At 44.2% G+C, this 19,380-nt stretch overlaps 1 long non-coding RNA gene across 1 annotated transcript; it reads right to left on the reverse strand.

The window, feature by feature from the left end:
* Positions 1-2,533: 2,533 nt before the first annotated feature.
* Positions 2,534-19,378, reverse strand: LOC147917162 (uncharacterized). Its single transcript, XR_015552336.1, has 3 exons — positions 16,766-19,378; positions 7,692-8,171; positions 2,534-3,406 (listed from the first exon to the last, which is right to left on the reverse strand). It is a non-coding gene; the product is annotated as an uncharacterized LOC147917162 (long non-coding RNA).
* Positions 19,379-19,380: the final 2 nt, after the last annotated feature.

Genomic DNA, 19,380 nt, shown 5'->3' on the forward strand with positions numbered 1-19,380 from the left:
ATTCAACTGTTTTCCACCTTCAGAAATGGCAACTTCCTATGGCTCACCATAATATTGTCTCTCTAAGGATGGCACCTCTCTATTGGCACAGGCACCATCTCCCTAACTCGGCCCAGCCCGAGGCAGCCAGTGTGGAAGTGTGAGAAGGGCTCACGGGGAGGGCCGCACAGCAGCAGGCTCAGGGTCCCCGTCCCTCCACCCCGGGTGGCCCCCATCCTCACCCATGACGGGGACAGGCTCATGCTCTTCTCCTCGCCCTTGGAGGGAGACCAGACCCAGCACATTGGGATGGGGGCAGTGGGAGGGGTAGGAGGGAAGGGGGCAGTAGAGAAGGGCAGAAAGTAAACAAGTGTGTCACACATGTTTTCCCATTCCACCCAAACACGCCAAGAAAATGTAATCCTCAATGTTTCTCTCTAGAACCGATCCAGGCTCCTGCAGGAGCCCCAGCCCTTGTGTGTGTGTGTATCTGGCGGGGTGTCAGGGAATCCATTTGGATAGTCACGTGGTTTTCATCTGAACTGGAGATTTCAATAGTTTCTCTGTGTTCAGCCTCTTTAAGTAGAAACACTCAGCCACCCAGGCTCCCGTCCTCCCTCCCTGCTCTCCCCAGGGATGGCTCAGGCAGCAGCAGAGGGAAGGCATTCTTGGAGCTCTGTGTACCTCCAGCGCCTCTGCTCTCCAGGTGATGGATGCCCTTGGCTCTCTGATCCCTGGCTGGAGCTGAAGGCCAGAGAGCTCCTGTTCTCCTCTCCTCCCTCATTCTCTCTCTCTCTTCTCCCCCTTTCCGCCTCCCTCTCTCTCTCTCCCCCTCCCATCTCTCTCTCTCTCTCCCTCCCTCTCTCTCCCTCTCCCTCTCCCACCACTTCTCCTCACCTACACCCTTGCTCAGGGTCCAGCAATGCCCCAGCTCCCTCCACTAGCCTCACTTCGGCTCTCACCGCCTTGCAGGCCCTAGACCCTCTCTCCCACGTCTGCCATCAAGCGCTTGTCCCAAGCTGTCCATCCAGCCCCCTCTGATCTTGGATCACCTGGGCCCTGCCAGGGCAGGCTTCCTGGCTTTCAACTCCCCCATGAAACCCCAGGAAAGCTCAGATGTGCAAAGGAGACCCTCATACTGCCTGGGGCGTGCCCACCTCATCACCGTGCTGCGCTCACTCCACAGCACAGCCCTGCACCCAGGCCCCTCGATGTACCCCTGGGGGGCGGGGGACGAGGTTTGTTACCCACCCCTGCCTCCATCGTCTCTCTCTTCTCTGCCAGCTTCCAGGCCTTGCAAAGCGGGAGGGCTGCTTTCAAACAAAACTAAACTGAGCATGAAGACTCAGGCCCTAGTAGGTGGAAGGTATCCCCCTACACAGAGTAGGTTCTTGGCTGCCAGACGGGCCTGGATCTGTTACCCAGGAGCTAAATGAGCTCAGAAAACCCTTTCCCACTGCACGGTAGCTGGCTTTCAAGCAGATGTCTCACAGCAAACGCCTGCTTTGCGTATCAGAACACAAACAGAACCACCTCTTTTCTTTCGGTACTTTCTGCACTTATCCTAATCTCTCCCCAGACAGCCCCCAGAGAGAAGAACGCCGGCTCAGAAAGACAAAAAGGACACACTGTGACCTCTGTATCACGTTTCCGTCCTCCTCTGGACCCTAGTCACCTTCAGGATGGGTGGCACAGTGGACACCGAGAGCCAGGAGCCCCCGAGCGGTTGCTGCCCCTCTAACCCCTACCACTCCTGCGGCCTTGGTTCATGCAGGCCTTCCCTCCTGCCCTCATCCACTCAGCGAACACTGACTGTGCACCTACCTCATGCCCGGCCCTCTGCGAGAAGCCAGAACACGAAGAGAGGCGGGATGACCCCGGCTTCTCAGAGCTGATAGGGCAGAGCAAGGATGTCCCACCAGGGAGAGGCAGGCAGGCAGACAGGAGGCCTCAGCCCCCCGTGCCCAGGGCTCATCTCCTCTGAAATCTAACCCCCTGACATAGAGTCCAGCAGAATGCCAGCGACTTTTCCTCTCTGAGAGAGGTCAGCCAAAGCATTTCCACAGCAGACACGCGGGAGAAAGTGTCTCCTAGAGAAGAAATGTGGGGCTTCTGTGAAATTGCTCATCAAGGGATCTGCTCTAAATCTGAATTATGCCGACTCGTCCACAGGCGCAGTTGTGCCTGGTAAGTGTTCAGAGCAGTCCCTGCGGCACCGTGCAGGTAATGGAGTGTGAGGTAATTCTGTGATGGCCCCAGGAGATGTTTACAGAATGTTGGGGCTCAGGCTGCAGTCTGCTAACAGTGAATGGGGTTCTGTGCTGGAATCAGAAGGACATTGTCCAGCAGAGCAGAGGACACCCACCATCCTGCACAAAATCATAGGCCCCAAGCACAAGGAGAATGCTGTGTGGGAGGGTGGGGAGCATTATAGAAGGTCCTGGAGCAGCCCCTGCAGGCAAAGTCAGCCTGGATCATAACACGCATGTATGTGGCCCTCTTTCCACCTAGCTGAGAACTTGGGCCTTTCATGTTTAAAATATCATCTGCCTGATATCATTTGTTAAAAGTCAAAATAGATGCAGCCCATCTTCAAAGAAATGTGGCAATTCATATCAAGAACTTTAAAAATGCTCATTACTTTTGACGTACCTAGAAATTCCTACTTTTGGAATTTGGGAATTCTTCCTATGGAAATAATATGATACGTGGGCAACATTTTAGTCATGAATATATTCATCCCAGTGTGATTTACAATAGGAAAAAAACTCAACAATTTTAGGTAAATTGTTATATAAAACGATGGTGCCCCCCTGGATATACCTCGCAAGGGTGTAATATGAAAACGAGGTTTACGGAAAATTGTTAGTGACAGGAGGAAAATAATACATGAATTATTGAAAGTATTTAGAATACTTATTTAAATATTAAAATGTTTGAAAATTAAAAAGATTTAAGATTTCATATAAAAACAATACATAAAACGATATGTGGTCACAGTCATACTAAAAAGCAGGTGAGAAACAAAGAAGAAATGGATTGACATTGAATTCTCTCCAGACGGGGGAACTGCGGGAGACTTTCCATCATTTGTTTGTGCTTCTCTCTGTCTTCTGACATTCTTTAATGCCCTGAATTATTTTATAATCAGAACAAGGGAATCAGTTTTGTTCACAGACTCCTGAGGACTTCTCATTTCCCGAAGAGATGGGTCCAGGCAGAGTCGGTGCCTCGTGACCCCCAGGTGTCAAGGCCCCTGCTGACTGGGCTGCGATGGCTGCCTGGCCCAAGCTGTGCCACACAGCTTCTCTCACCTGGGAATTCTGAACTGGGAGCTAGTGACTCAAGGTACGTGACGTTGGGCACACAGGTGAGGCTTGCCTAGATGGAACCATGTGTTCCGCCAACACACACTGAAGCAGAGGGTCTGCAGAAAGAGAAGGAAAGAGGGAAAAGGGTCACTGTGGGGCCTAGAGAGATGGCAAGCACAACCGTGAGCCTGTTTGATCTTCCTATCTTTTCCTTCTTTGAACTTCCCTGTGTCCTGATACCACATTTTCAGTTCATCTGAGGGATCTGTCTTCACTCCAGTCAGAGGGGTCTGGAAAGTCTGCGGGAGCTCAACGCTGGGCTTGTGCCTTAGATTTGGCCCCTCGGACAATCCTGCCTGGGACTCTCCATGTTAAACAAGCAATGTGATGACAAGGGGACAGTTTTGCACTATTGCTTGCCACCAGAAACCCTGTGTAAAAGTGGGATGTCGTTCAATTTACCATGTAGATCATGGATCAATTCGGACAGGAATAGAGGAGGACACATAAAGAGAAGTACACAAATCCTAAACGCACTGCTGGATGGGTTTCCATCAGGTACACACATCCTCTACCCAGCACCAAGAATCAGAATGTGACCAGCACCCCCAAAACCCCCCAGACCCCCTTCTAGCCACTACCCCACCCCCAAGGGTAATTGCTATCCTGAACTTGTAATACCATAGATTAGCTTTCCCCGTTCTTGACATTTATATGAATGGCATCATACACACGTGCTCTTTTGATTCTGGCCTCTTGTATTCAACACTGTTTGCGGCAGACCATTTTTTCCAAAGACAGTCACAACAGTACGTCCTACTCCACATGCTCTCCTTGAGCTTATACTTCCCCACTGAGAGGTGGACTCCAGCTCCCCTGCCCTTGGACTCATGACTTGCTTATAACCAAGAGAAGGCAGCAGAAGTGATGCCACATGACTTCCAAGGCTAAAGGCAATGCCTTGTTTGCTGAGATGCTCATATATGGAGCCCTGAGCCTCCGTGTCAGAAGCCTGACTATTTGAAGACCGCCATGCTGCGAGGAAGCCCAGGCCACATGAAGGGGCCAGGTGTAGGTCTGCTCTGTTCCACAGCCCCAGCTGCGGCACCAGCTGACAGCCAGCATCAAAGGCCAGACATGTGAGTGAAAGGAATCTTAACTATTCCAACCCTGGCTGTCAAGTCACTATCCCCCTAGCTAGGATTACCAGAGTTAGCAGAAAAAAAAAAAAAAATGCAGAACAACCAGTTAGATTTGAATTTCAGATAAAAAATGGATACTTTTTAGTATAAGTATGTCTCATAATTATTTGTCATTTATCTGAAATTCAGCTTTAACTAAGTGTCCTGTATTTTTTCTGGCAACTGAGTCCCCAGCTATCAAGTTTTCCCAGCTGAGACTCCAAACACCATGGAACAGAGACAAGCCATTCCCACTGATACCTGCCCAAATTCCTGGAACCCATCTGCATAACAAAATGGCTGTTTTGAAATGCTAAGTTTCGAGGCAATTTGTTACTCAGCACAAGTAACCAGATTAGAGAAGCATCCATATTGCAGCATGCAGCTGTAGCTCACTCATTCTCATTGTTGTATGGTATTTCCTGTGTGAATATAACACAATACATTTTCCCATCCTACTATTGATGAGCACAGAGTTTCCAGTTTGGGGCTATTACGAAGGGTGCTATGAACACGTTTGTACTCGCGTTTTGGTGGATATATGCAATCATTTCTCTTAGGTATACTTCTAGGAGTGGAATCGCTGAGTCAGAAGATAGGTGTATGTTTACCTTAAGTTAAACTGTTCTCCAAAATTGTACCAATTTACACTCCCAGCAACAATGTACCAGAGTTCCTATTGCTCCAGGACCTCACCACCACTTGCTGTTATCACACTTTTTCATTAGCTATTCTGGTGCGTGAGTAGTGATGAGGCAGCTTTTAAAAAATAGCTCCATCATATTATGTTAAGTGAAATAAGCCAGAAAGAGAAAGACAAACACTGTATGATCTCACTCATATGTGGAATATAAACCAACACATGGACAGAGAAAACTGGACTGTGGTTACCTGGGCAGTGGGGGTGGGGGGTGGGGGGTGGGCACAAGGGGTGAAGGGAGTCATATATGTGGTGATGGACAAACAAAAATGTACAACCCAAAATTTCACAATGTTAGAAACCATTAAAACATCAATTAAAAAAAAAAAAAAAAAAAAGCTCCATGACATGTCAAAGGTCACAAGGAATCACCTTAAAGGAGATCCCATTGACCAAAGGTGGGGCAATTTGAGAATCAAAAAGAAAAATTATTACAATTGATTAAGACCCACTAATATATAAAAATTCTCAAGTTTATAACGATAATCAGAACAAGGGAAAGCAAAAAAAAAATCTAATTTACCACTATTGGAGGTAGCAGTTGCATATCAACTCCCTATTCTGAAAATTATAAAGGGATATAATTAAGCATGATCCCTGCCTTCCCTGTACAAACTGTAATCACAGGCTACCAAACAACCCTAGTTGACATGGGAGAGCTCTTCTCTGCAGGAGAATTTCACTTACAAATGTAGAAACCATGACAGAAATTTAAAATCACTATTGAAATAACTAATTTGGGCAACAATCATCAATGAATGCCAGAGCCATAGGGTGACAGTCACAGGCTGCCAGTCTCACCCCACAGGGAAAAATCCACAAGGGAAAAATGTACCTTACGTGGAGCTGTCACTACCTGAACCCCATTACTAAGAGTGAAACAACCAGACATTCTGTACTTCCTGATGCAGAACGAAGTATCCAGCACCATCCGTGAAGTATTCTTCCCAAAAATGTAACTACATCCAATATATCCTTCAAATATAACTTTAAGTTTATAGGAAACAGGAATTGGAGAAACAAATAATGCAATGACACAGGGAAGCGAGTAGATCAATCCAGGAGGGACACTCCAGGAAAACTGACCCGGAATCTTCCATGGTCAATGGTACGGAAAAAACTACAGTCCAAGGAGCAGAGCTATTCCTCTACATCAAAGAAAACTTAATTTTTTGTTGAAAACTGGATATTTTAAAACAATAGAATGTGGCAACTCTGAAAATCAGATTCTCTCTACTCCCCAAGGTTTGTTTTTTTTGTTTGTTTAGTGATTTAGCTGAACTAGTTCTGTAATTCCTTGTTGTGTGTGGCCACAGAAGTCTCTGCTGAGATGGCCTAGTGACCAGTGAATGACCAGACAGAGACTTCCTGAACACCTGGGGCCAGTCGGTCTCCTGTGTCTGCCGAGGGCTCTGTGTGTGTGCTGGGACACAACACTCACCAGGCACTGGGCAGCTCTGCTGAGCCTTCACTTCCTGCTTGTGGAGCGCCTCAAGGTCAGCCAGAGGCAAGAGCTTAGGGCTTCCTCAGGCCTTCCCTGAGCATGTGCACAGCCCTATTAGGTATGTGCATGCTCTACCCATGCATGTGGCCTTCTAGAGGCACAGGAGTATTTCAGAGCTTTTCAAAACTGCTATGATGCCCATTCCCCAGTTTTCCTTTTAAGCTTTTTGCCCGCCTGTTTGCCCCAAGCAATATTCACTGCCTCAGGCAGTTGTGAAGTTAAACAACTGCCTCTACACATTTTTTTTTTTTTTGAAATGCCCTGGGGACAACGCTTTTTGCACTGGGTGAACTTGAGCTCCAAGTCAAGTCACATAAAGACAGCATTGCCAGTGGGGTCTCCCAGAGACCCTCCAGAGAAGTCAAATGACAGCAGTTCTCTAGGAAGGGGTTTGAAGGCACTCCAACCTCATTCTGCCCCTCCAGCGACTGCCAGGCTGCTGGTTCTCACCATGACTGCAGCTGCGGGTTTTCAAGGTTACTGCGGAGCTGGAGGGGTGCGGGGGACTAGGGCAAGTTAAAACACCACAAAGCTCACTACTCTTATGATTCAGCTGTTTTTCTTAAATATATGCTCCCCAGATGGCTGCAAGCCTTTGACTACTTTCCAGAATTCTGAATGAGCTGATTTTTGACCATTTTTGCCAGTGCTCTTGTTGCTTTTACAGAGGAGAGAATTTTGGGAGGCCCTTCCTCTGCCACTTTCACTGATGTCACTAGAGGTACAGTTTTAACTATTATGAGTATCTGTTTTTTCAGGCAATGTCAGTTTAGTACAGGGACAGGACACTACCAGATGACACGGACATCAACAGGAAATAACAGCAGCCACAGGAAGAGAAGGCAGAAATACCACCCTGGGGCCATCCTGTGTGGGGTAAATGGCTCCCCTATATCAAGTGCTCTTGAGTCTACTTTTATTTCATCCCAGCTGTATTAGTTTGTTAAGGATGCCATAACAACATATCAAAGACTGCATGGATGGGCGGCTTAAACAACAAACACTTATTGTCTCACAGTTCTGGAGGCTGGAAGTCCAAGATCAAGGTGTCGGCAGGGTTGGTTTCCTCTCTCCTTGGCTTGCAGATGGCTGCTCTCCTGCTGCCTCCTCATGTGGTCATCCCTCCACACACGCATCCCTGGTGTCTCTGTGTGTGTCCACACTTCCTCCTCATGTAAGGATACCAGTCACGTTGGATTAGGGCCCACCCTAATGGCCTCATTTTAACTTAATGCTTTAAAGGCTCTATCTCCAATATAGTCACATTCTGAGGTACCGGAGGTTAGGGCTTCAACGTATGAATTTTGAGGGGAAAAATAGTCTTTTCAATAAATGGTGCTGGAACAATTAGATATCCACATGTGAAAAAATGAAGTTGAAGCCCCACCTCACACCATAAAAAATTAACTCATAATGGATGTAGGAGCTAAAACTCTTAGAAGAATATGGGTGTAAATCTTCTTGACCTTAGATTAGGCAATAATTTCTTATGATACCTAAAACACAAGCAACAAAAGAAAAATAGGTAAATTGGATTTCTTCAAAATTAAAAACTTTTGCGCTTCAAAGGTCAGCATCAAGAGAGCGAAAGGACCATCCTCAGAATGGGAGAAAATATTTACAAATCACATATTTGTTAAGGGACTGGTATCCAGAATATATAAAAATCTCTTGCAACTCAACAATAAAAAGACAACTCAATTTAAACATGGGCAAAGAATTTGAATAGACATCCTTCAAATAAAATATACAAATGGCCAATAAGCATTAAAAAGAAAATTCTCAATATCATTAAAGATGCTCAATATCATTAGCCATCAGAGAAATGGAAATCAAAACCTCAATGAGATACCAGTTTGCACCCACTAAGATGATTATCAAAAAAAAAACGAAAACAGACAATAACGAGTGTTGGGGAGGACGCGGAAAAATTGGAACCCTCATACACTGCTGGTGGGATGTGAAACGGTGCAGCTGCTGTGGAACACAGTTTGGCAGTTCCTCAAATAGTTAAACACAGAGATACCATATGAAATAGCAATGCCACACTTACATGTATAAATCCAAGAGAACTGAAAACAAGTATTCACACAAAAACCTATACATGAATATTTATAGCAGCATTATTCATAGCAGTAAAAAAGTAGAAGCAACCCAATGTCCATCAACTGATGAAAAGGTAAGTAAAATGTGCTATTAAATAGTCCATACAATGGACTATTATTCAGCCATAAAAAAGGAATGAAGTACTGATACGTGATACAGCATGCATGAACTGTGAAAACATTATGCTAAGTGAAATAAGCCAGTCACAAAAAGTCATATATTATATAATTCCATTCAAACGAAATATCCAGAAAATGCAAATCCATAGAGACAGAATATGTGGTTTCCAGCGGCTGGGAGTTGGGGGTAGGGAGGGAGAATGGAGATTGACAGCAAATGGGTATAGTGTTTCTTTTTGAGGTGATGAAAATGTTCTGAAATTAGATAGTAGTGATGTTTGTACAAATGTGTGAATATACTAAAAACCTCTGACTGTGTTCTTTAAATGGGTGAATTGCATGATGTTTGAACTATATCTCAGGAAACAAATAATACATATACATACAACTGTACCTCTACAAGAGCAAATAGGTTCTGAAATGATTCTTTCAAGCGTAAAGGGAACCCTAGGACAGTGATCTGGGCCATCTGGAGGTCTCCTCTGACTTACTCTCAGCTGTACTGGATAGCTGAGGTTGCCATTAAATTAGTTGAACAAGCGAGGGGTCACAGTGAGCACTTTACAAGGACAATGTTGAGTATCACGCACAGCCTGCTGGCCTTGATCTAATGTAGTGACAGCGGATGCTTCCCCAAACCTAAATGTCGAAGACTGTAGACAGCCACTGCAAGTTTTGGCAAAACCTGTCATGAAAGCCTATCAAATAGAAAATTAGGTTTATTTGTGATTTATAAAATGTTTTGTTAAAAAGCATCTGAAATTCATTATTTTAAGTAAACAACTTTGTGAGGGCTCTTGACATGTTGGCATATGTTGCAACACAATCAAAACATCCTACAGTAAGACAGTAGACAACCAACTCTCTATGAGGCCAAGGTGGTTGAGCAAAAGTGTGTGAGGTGCCTTCCAGAATTATAAGCATTTATTTTCACATAAAAAATCCAAGAAACAACCCCATCTGACCTTGACAGGACCCTAGAAGAAATTTCTGCTACCAGATTCGGATCATATCTCCTGAGTAAATAAACAAACCATGTGGTTCCAAAGCTTCTCAATCGGACACATTTCACCTTCGCTATATCTGCTTCGAATTATTTGGAAAAGATAGAGAATGCTCCAGACTGTGTCTCTGTCCCTTTCATAGAGGCTAAGGGTAGTAAACGAGACAGCTGGTGGTATTCTCAGCTCTGGGGTTCTGGTGAGTATTTTTTATTTGGGGGGTTTGCAGATGGTTTTAAAAACTAAAATAGTCTGTCCCTCCCCTTCGTCCCCCCACTGTATCCTGTATCCTGAGATCAGTTGTTTTTTAAATGCCACAGTAAAATATCCCCAAAGGGTATGGTTTCCATCTGTTCATGTCACTTAATGCTTCAATAACCTGGGGAGAGTTCCTTAACCCGTTACAAAATTCTTTGCAATGTGGGGTTAATAATGGTACCTTCTTCGTCGTGTCAGCCTGAGGACTGATTCAGCACATGTCAACAGGACTGCTGTACTGCCACCCAAGGCGGCACCATCCTCACTAGAGTCTACGTGATTGGCGCTGCATGGAGCTGTGCAGCGCAGTCTGCGTAACCATACGAGGCAGTCCTACCTGACGACGCGTATGGTGCAGAGCAAACACTCAGTAAGTGGTAGCTAGTGTAATAATTGCTATAGTGACGTTTTCTTGCAAGAAAGGTGAACTTGCCTCTGGGTGCTTCAAAGAGGCTTGTGTTAACAGCAAAAAGGAAAGTAGGCATTCTCCTAGGCGCTTTCACATGCATTATTTCACAACTCCATAAAGATATTATCACCTCTCTTTGACAGATGAAGAAACTGAGGCTCAGAGATTTTAAATAAGTAAAGTTATGTGACTATTAAATGTTCGAGCCACAGTGGGAATGCGGGTCTGTTACTCTACATCCAACGCTCCTCCCACAGTAGCAAGCTGCAGACTGGTGGGAATATGCATTCTTTTTTGCTCACCCAGCATCTCTTCCTCCTTCTTCTGGAAACAGCACCTAATTTTCCATGACAGAACCACCCCTTGGACATTCTCCATCCACATGATTTGGATGTGACCATCTCAGGCCAGCCAATTGGTTTACTCTATCCCATATGGTCACAGTGACAGCTCAGGGATGGGCACTTAGCCCAAGTCAATCCAATGAAACTCAATCCCAGGACTTTTGTAAGAACTGTGGGAAAGACAGAATCTCCTTCTGCTGGACTTGAAACTATGAAGTCCGGGACTTTCGAGGGTCATTCTGAGGAAGAAGCTTGTATACAAAAGACAGCTGAGAAGAGAGAAAGAGAAATTGAGTCTGATGACATTTTTTGAGCCTCAAACCTATTCAAACTTGTTTTTTTTTTTGCCACGTACAATTGAAAGAGTCCTGATTGACCCAGGGGAGTGATGAAACTAATGCAGGGAGTTCTTAAATCCATTTAAGCACCAAGCCTTTTCTGTAAATGATCTGTTAACAATGCTAACTCTGGTGGTGGGAATGAGGATGCTTGCTTTATTAATCTTTATGTACTATTTTTTAACTTGACAAAAAGATCAGAAGAGGTACAAAAATTGCATTAAAAAATAAAATAATAGGGGCCAGCCCAGTGGCGTAGTGGTTAAGTTTGCATGCTCTGCTTTGGTGGCCCGGAGTTCACAGGTTTGGCTCCCGGGTGCAGACCATTCATCAAGCCATGCTGCAGCGGCATCCCACATACAAAATAGAGGAAGATGGGCACAGACGTTAGCTCAGGGCTAATCTTCCTCAGCAAAAAGAGGACTGGCTATGGATGTTAGCTCAGAGCTAGTCTTCCTCACACAAAAAATAAATAAATAAAATAAAGTTAAATTAAATTAAAAATAATAAAATAAAATAAAAATAAAAAGGAGCAGTTTCCAACACAGAAAAGAGATAAAGAACAAATTCCATTTGGTACCTCTCAGATCTAAAACCTAATTCCTAGACTTGTATCTGATGGTAATTCCCATGTTAACACCCTGTGCTCAGGCTTTTGAATTTGGGTTAAGCAGTGTAATCGTTAGTTTTATGTGTCAACTTGGCTAGGCTAGAGAACTCAGTTATTCAATCAAACACTACTCCAGGTGTTGCTGTGAAGGTATTTTGTAGATGTAGTTAACATCTACAAACTACATCTACATCTACATTTATGAGTTACTTTAAATAAAGGAGATTATCTTCGATGACGTAGGTGGGCCTCACCCAATCAGTTGAAAGGCACTAAGAACAGAAATGAAGTTTCCCTGTTATTGCCATTGAGCCAATTCCGACTGCTAGCGATGCTGTGTACAGCAGGAGAGGAACCCTGCCTGTTCTTTCAGAGCCATTCTCTGACCTTCCACTGCTATATCAGCCAATGCTCTGCTGCTATTCATATGGTTTTCATGGCCAATTTTTTTGGTAGTGGGTGGCCAGGTCTTTCTTCCTAGTCTGTCTTAGTCTGGAAGCTCCACTGAAACCTGTCCACCATGGGTGACTCTGCTGGTATGTGAAATACCAGTGGATAGCTTTCAGCATCACAGCAACATGCAGCCACCACAGTATGACAACTGACAGATGGTGTGGTTCCCTGACTGGGAAAGGAACCTGGGCTGCAGCAGTGAGAGCACCGAATCTTAACCACCAGACCGCTAGAGGTTTCCCGGAGGGAGAAGAAATACTTCCTGTGAACTGCCTTGTTGCTCCCGCCCAAGGGTTTCCAGCCTGCCAGCCTACCATATGGATTTCAGCCTTGCCCAGCCTGACCCCACAACCGCATAAGCCAATTCCTTGAAATAATCTCTCTCGCAACTGATTGACAGATAGATGAGAGAGAGATCAATTGCTCAATTGGTTCTGTTTCTCTGGTAGAACCCTGACTGATACAAGCAGTCACACCCTGGGTGTCTGTTGGGCACTCTCTGATCTCTAGCCCCCAGAAATGAGAAAAGCCTCCTGAATTCTCCCCTGGGAGTCAGGCCGCTGTATGTATGCCTTTCTTTTCCTCCCTCCCTCCCTCCTTCCTTCCCTTCCTCTCTTCCTTCCAGAGGGCTTCTGCCTCAGAAACATAATGGCCTCTGTCTGCTGAGAGCACCGTTTCCTGATCTGCCTAGCTCATGACACATATGCTACATATTAACAACCGCAATGAAGCCTGGCTTCTCCAATTATAGCTCTATTGCTGGCATTACTCGTCATCTTTGTCCAACCCCAGAAGTTTACCATACTCCCTCTCTCTCTCCTTCTCAAGGCCCCACTGGTCTTCATCACCTGTTAGACTGATAGCTGTCTCCCAATATCCATTCTCCCCTTCTTCATGGTAATTCTGATATTTTGCCAGCACATAACTTTCCAGGATAAAGACTGTATATCTCAGCCTCCTTTTCAGATAAGTGTGGTCATGACTAGGTTATAGCCAATGGGATTTGAGCAGAAGTAATGTGTCCAACTCCCAGGCTGTGCATTAGAAGTAAGGGCATGCCAAAATGTAAGCATGGTGATACCGATACTGCATTTTGTGGGCAACAGCACCGCCCTAAAGGGAGTGGAACAATACCATACAAAGAGCTTGAGTCCTCTACTGTATCTGGACTTCCATCTGGTTTATGGTACCAGTTTTTGGAATCTCTGCAGCAACAGCCATATTTACATCCAAACCAATACACCACCAAACGTGCCAAAACAAAAACCCCCCTTCACTCATGCTTTCCACTTCTTGAGCCACTGATTGTCCTGTTCCCTGCCTACTCCTCCTCCTTCCCACCCTTAAATGTGGGTGACTCTCTCACTCCCAAAGTCTTTCTTTAAATCTGGGTTCTTTCTATACTTTCTCCCTTGGAAATCTCACCTATTCTCATAGAAGATGACTTCAAACTCTTCTAAGCCTAACTCATCTCTAATCACCAGATCTGCTCACTGGACTTCTCCCTGATGAATTGCTAGCACATCAAACTCCAGATGTTTACAATCAAACTCAAGATTCTCCCTCTCTCACTCTCATATACACACACTCACCATGGGGTGAGGGTAGACAGCCTGCTCTCTTCCTGATTTCCTTGTTTTGTAAATGCAGCAAAGGACACCATCATCCTGCCAGGAGGCCAAGTTTAAAACTCTAAAGCAGGGGCCACAATTTCAAATGCTCACAGAGCCCAGGCAAGTGACAAAAGAAAAGTGGATACTGTGGGGAGCTGGAGAGGTTACAGCCAATCTAAAAAGAGCAACCACTACTTGGCTGACTTCTGACAGGTACAAAGACAGGCCGTGTTGTGAGATCTTTTGACTTTTCAAAAGAAGTAAAAAATTTGGATTCTATGTTTTATGTAATCTCTCTAGATTTTTAAAACAAAACAACTAAAAGGTATCTTCCACAGAGATGATATTCAAAATATTGAACTTGTAAGATATTTATAGATCAATATGTAAATCAAAAATTTAAAAACGTCTCATGCTATTTTCTAAATAAACAATGTATATGATGAAATGACTTGTTAAATAATATAACTTGTAGCAAAAATAATTCATCAGATCATTCTAGTAAGCGTAAATCATTTGTTGATATTTGGAAATTATTCACCTTGTGCTGCAGCTGTCACTAAATTTTGTCCCTGTATGAGTGACACAGGGAAACAACATCAAATTCTTCCAACAACTTCCTCATTAAACTGATAAGCATTAGGGGAATTTTTTAAGTAGAGAATTTTTCTTAACATCAATGATGTTGGTGTTGAATCCTCAGCTTCTGATGAGCAAACAGCAATTACATTTAAACAGGGAATAGCCTAAAGCTTTTATATAATCAATATTTCTATTATTGATTGAGTCACAAAAATCACTTATGAAAATATCTTTTAACTGGTTGGCTTATTTTACTACTTTTTGTTCACCCTTAATCTATGGAGCTCCACAAACTAGCTGGCCAAATTTCAGGACTTAATAAATTGAAAGAACTGAAAAGTTAATTACATTTTTCACTATTGTCATCAAATACCTTTTCATATTATCTATTAGACAATCCAATAGTTTTTCTCTTGGAATTGATGTAACCACAGGCCCTCTAGGACCAGTTCAAACTGAGCCCATCCTACCAACAGAAGGTTTTTTCAGGGGCAAGCCAAAAATTTCCCAAGTCATGTAGCCAGAGCACATGCAGAGAACAAAACCTTGACCTGAAATAACACCCGGAACCACAGATTCTCCCCCCACAGAACCAAAGGACCGGGCCATGACCGGAACCTGAAAGTCAGACTCTCATCAGAAGTGTGGGGTCCATTGGCTAGAAAGATCTGGTGTTAAAGCCCCTTCCACACCTTACCATAAATATTTAAAGCCCTCCAACCAAAACCTGCCCCACCAGTGCTTCTGCGTGCCAGCCTGTCCCCCTTAACCTCTTAAATTTTGCCCCAAACCGCAGATCAGGGAGACAGATCTTAAAGATTTGCCTCCTGCCTCCTTGCTGGTCAACCTCGCAATGACGCCTTTCCTTTTCTCAAAAGTTGGTGCCATAATAACTGGCTTTTATGCCCATTGGACAGAAAACCCCCTCTTTGTGGGGTAACATTGATACTTCATTTTGTTTCAAATGGTATACCTATTTTTTTTCACATCTATAATATCTACCACTTCTGTGTCACAATTTCGTTTGTTTGTTTATGTTATGGACTGAATGCGTGTGTCTCTCCAAAATTCATGTTAAAGCCTTACTCGCTACCCCAATGTGATGGTATTACAAGGTGGGGGCTTTGGGAGACAATTAGGATTAGATGAGGTCATAAGGGTAGACGTCCTAAGGATTAGTGCCCTTATAAGAGTCGCAAGAGAGCTTACTTCTTCTGCTCTGCTCTCCACCATGTGAGAATACTAAGGAAGTCAGCAGTCTGCAATCCAGAAGAGGGTTCTCACCAGAACCCGAACAAGCTGGCACCCTGATCTCAGGCCTCCAGCCTCCAGAACTGTGAGAAATAAATTTCTTGTTTATAAGTCACCCAGCCTGTGGTATTCTTTTAAAGCAAACCAAGCAGACTACAACAGTTTACATGTGTTCAATTGTTTTATAGTCCACTGAAATAATGTCAGCTCTAAAACATTTTTCTCATGAAGCTAAAACAAATATTGACATTTCCATTAAAATATTATTAAGGCCAAAACTCTTAAAAACATATTTTTCAAATGGCTAACCATTCCATTTCAGTTTCTATTACAGTGAACATGCAGAACTTACTGATCTCCACACTGCTGTCCATCAAGCTTCAATTTTCATTACTTAATTTGCAGTTCTGATATTAGATGTGATAGTGAATACAGCTTGTTGAGGAAAAATATGAAAATTATTTGACTTAGGCCTTGTATTGCTTTATCTAAAATTAATTTGATAATTTAGTGCCAAATTAAAACATCCAAATTTTTTCTAAACTTTTGGCTGAAACTCTAGACTCTCTCTAGCATTACACTGGCACTTTTAACCCAATGACTTTTTTTTAATTGTTGTAAAATATTCCAACAACATTTTTATGGAAATATTTTTCAATGAAATATAATTTTTCCTGCCCACCAGCAAGTTCAATATGTTGTATTAAATGTGATTCCCACTGCCATAAGGTCGACAAGAACCATTAACCTCAAACTCTTGAAATTCGTATTTTAAGCAAATTATTAAAACACCTTTACGTGACGTTTCAGCTTCTTTGATGATTTAAAATGAACTACCTTGATTCATGTTTCCCAAAAAGTTTTCTCATTTAGGTACATCTATATTTTGTAACAAGTGGATCCATAGTACCCATGTCCCTATCAATATTATTCCTTTAGAAATTCTATTATTTTCATGGAAATGCTCAATTATTTTATTATATAGTGCGAAAAATTCTGACAGTACCTTCTACATCTTTTTGATTGCTTTATCCTCTCCGATAACATTTTGCAGAGTTTTAAGCTTTCAAATGTTTCATGTATGAAACTGTCTTAAATTTCTTCCTTAATGATCACAAATTTTCTTCACTTGAACCACAAGTTTTAACAGCATCCTGATGAAATATATACATGTTTAGCACCTTGATCTTTTAACCCGTAACTTTTGAGTGCTATTTGCATCCAACATTTCTCTCAGTAGCAATAAGTCAAATTACTGATTGAATAAAATCAAGTTATTTTCCATTCCAGAACTTCAGGTTTTATGTAATAAAATTTATTTAATACAAGTTTTACTTTGTGCAGATTCTTGCAGAGGATCAAAACAAGTTCCAGGCTGGGATTCACTATTATTATAATTCCTTCTTTGTTCTTCTGCATATTAACAAGATTCATGTTTATTATATTTAAAAGTATTAAAAACTTATCCAGGGGCCAGCCCCATGGCTTGGCGGTTGAGTGCCCATGCTCCGCTGCTGGCGGCCCAGGTTCGGATCCCGGGCACGCACCGACGCACCGCTTGTCCGACCATGCTGAGGCCGCGTCCCACGTACAGCAACTGAAAGGGATGTGCAACTATGACATACAGCTATCTACTGCGGCTTTGGGGAAAAAAAGGAGAAGTGGCAATAGATGTTGGCTCGGGGCCACTCTTCCTCGGCAAGGAGAGGAGGATTGGCATGGATGTTAGCTCAAGGCTGATCTTCCTCAAAAAACAAACTTATCCAGATTTTGTTGTCTCTTCATTCTAGGTATTTGTTTTCAATATTTTATAATAAAATCTTAAATGTATAAATATAAAAACACTGCACATCTGCTACTTTTTGAAATAATTACCATCTACTAACAATAAAATTAAAAGTATTTTAAACTAGTGATAACTCCTAAAGCAATTAGTGTTTTGTTAACACATACAACTTAGCCACAGTCCCTTCGGTGACACAGGCCAAACTGTGTCATGAATGTTTCTCAGATGTGGCTACAATAGAAAGCCCTTTTCCAATGGCACTAACATCCTAAAACTATCAGTAGAAACCAATACGTTTATATTGAAATGTGTATTATTACCTAACTGTAACACATTGCAATTACCGTGATACGATTTACCACGAAGTATTTCAATATTTTAACCATCAGTGTGGCACAGGGTACATACCAGCTAAATACGGGCTCTGGTGAGTCTGCTGGACTTAGTCCAGGGACTGCAGTTTTAGCTTGTGGCCAAAACTCCAGAAGAGATTATCAATGGGTCCTGGATCTGAAGATGCAGCTGCATTTCGGAAGCATCTCTAGAAGAACAGCCTGTGCTTACTTTTTTGTGTGGGGGATGGAAATCAAGTGATGTCACACCTGGGCCTCTTCACTGATTGAAGTAACCTGCCTGCCTCTGGTAGCCATTTGAATTTCACACCTGGGATTAGGTTTTCAAAGACTTCCTGTCCTACCAAAATCCCTGAGGCAAGGATTTACAAATCCTGGCTACCTACTAGAAATGGGAGGTAAGGGGAAAATACAAGTAGCAATCCCTTAACCAATACTGCAAAAAAGCATCTCGCCACATCTGCACCTCCAACTTCTACCGTCCAGGTCAAGACTCCACAAAATCTTCCCTAACCACAGCCAGCAGCGCCCACCTCCCCCTCCTCTCAGAGCTCACAGCATTGTCTTTCTCTTAGACTACTTATCACACGCTACCCTACGATTACACATGCCTTGAAAATAAATTCCAAACTTCCCATCTGGCATCCCTTGATCCACCCATTGGCCCCACGAACTTTAAATCTCATTGTTCCCCTTGACATAGCCTTTGCTCCAGCCAAACATGACTTCTTTCCCCATAGATCTTGGGCAGTCACACCGCCATGCCTTGCTCACAACCGGATCCTCAAGCTGGAGCGGGGCCCCCCCTCCCTCATTTCTTCTCGCCGACAACCGGCAAGGCTTGGCACAAAAGCAACTCCTCCGGAAAGCCCTTCCGGGATTCTCCAGCGGGCCAGACCATTCCCTGAGCTGCCCAGCTCTTCGCTGACCGTCTGTCTCTCCAGGAACTCCTCCCATTCGTCCTCAGACGGCAGGGCCCAGCACGAGTCATTTCCAGGGCCGCGCCCAGGACGAGCTTCTGGGTTTGCTGAATGACTCAGCAAACGAGGGTGCTCCGTCGGCCCCACCAGCCGAGCACCTACTAGGTGCGGGCACCGTGGTACGGCGCCGGGACAAAGCTCCCGCTCAAAGGAGCTTCCTGTCTATTCGCTAATCCGAAGAGTCACAAGTGCTGTGAAGGGCATGGAAGCGATCTGGAACTCCGCCTCGCTTGCAAGGGCCGCAGGCGCAGACGGCCGCACGCCCTTCCCTCAGTTGCCCCACCAACGCGCACCGCCTCTGTCTCCCGAGGCGTCACACGCCCTTCCCCGAGCACTCTCGCGTTGCCCAGTCTGCGCAGCCGCACACTCCCAGTCCCAGCGTGCCCCGCGCCCCGCCCCGCGGGCTGGGCACCCTCTTCCCGAGAGGCCGCGGGAGCCCCGCTGCATGCTGGGAGTTGTGGTCTCGGAGGAGGCGGCGCGGCCGCCGGCCCGCAGCGCGTGG

The sequence above is a fragment of the Ceratotherium simum genome, chromosome 5 (assembly GCF_057802395.1).
Source record: "Ceratotherium simum simum isolate JZ-2026a chromosome 5, ASM5780239v1, whole genome shotgun sequence".
Classification (NCBI taxonomy): domain Eukaryota; kingdom Metazoa; phylum Chordata; class Mammalia; order Perissodactyla; family Rhinocerotidae; genus Ceratotherium; species Ceratotherium simum.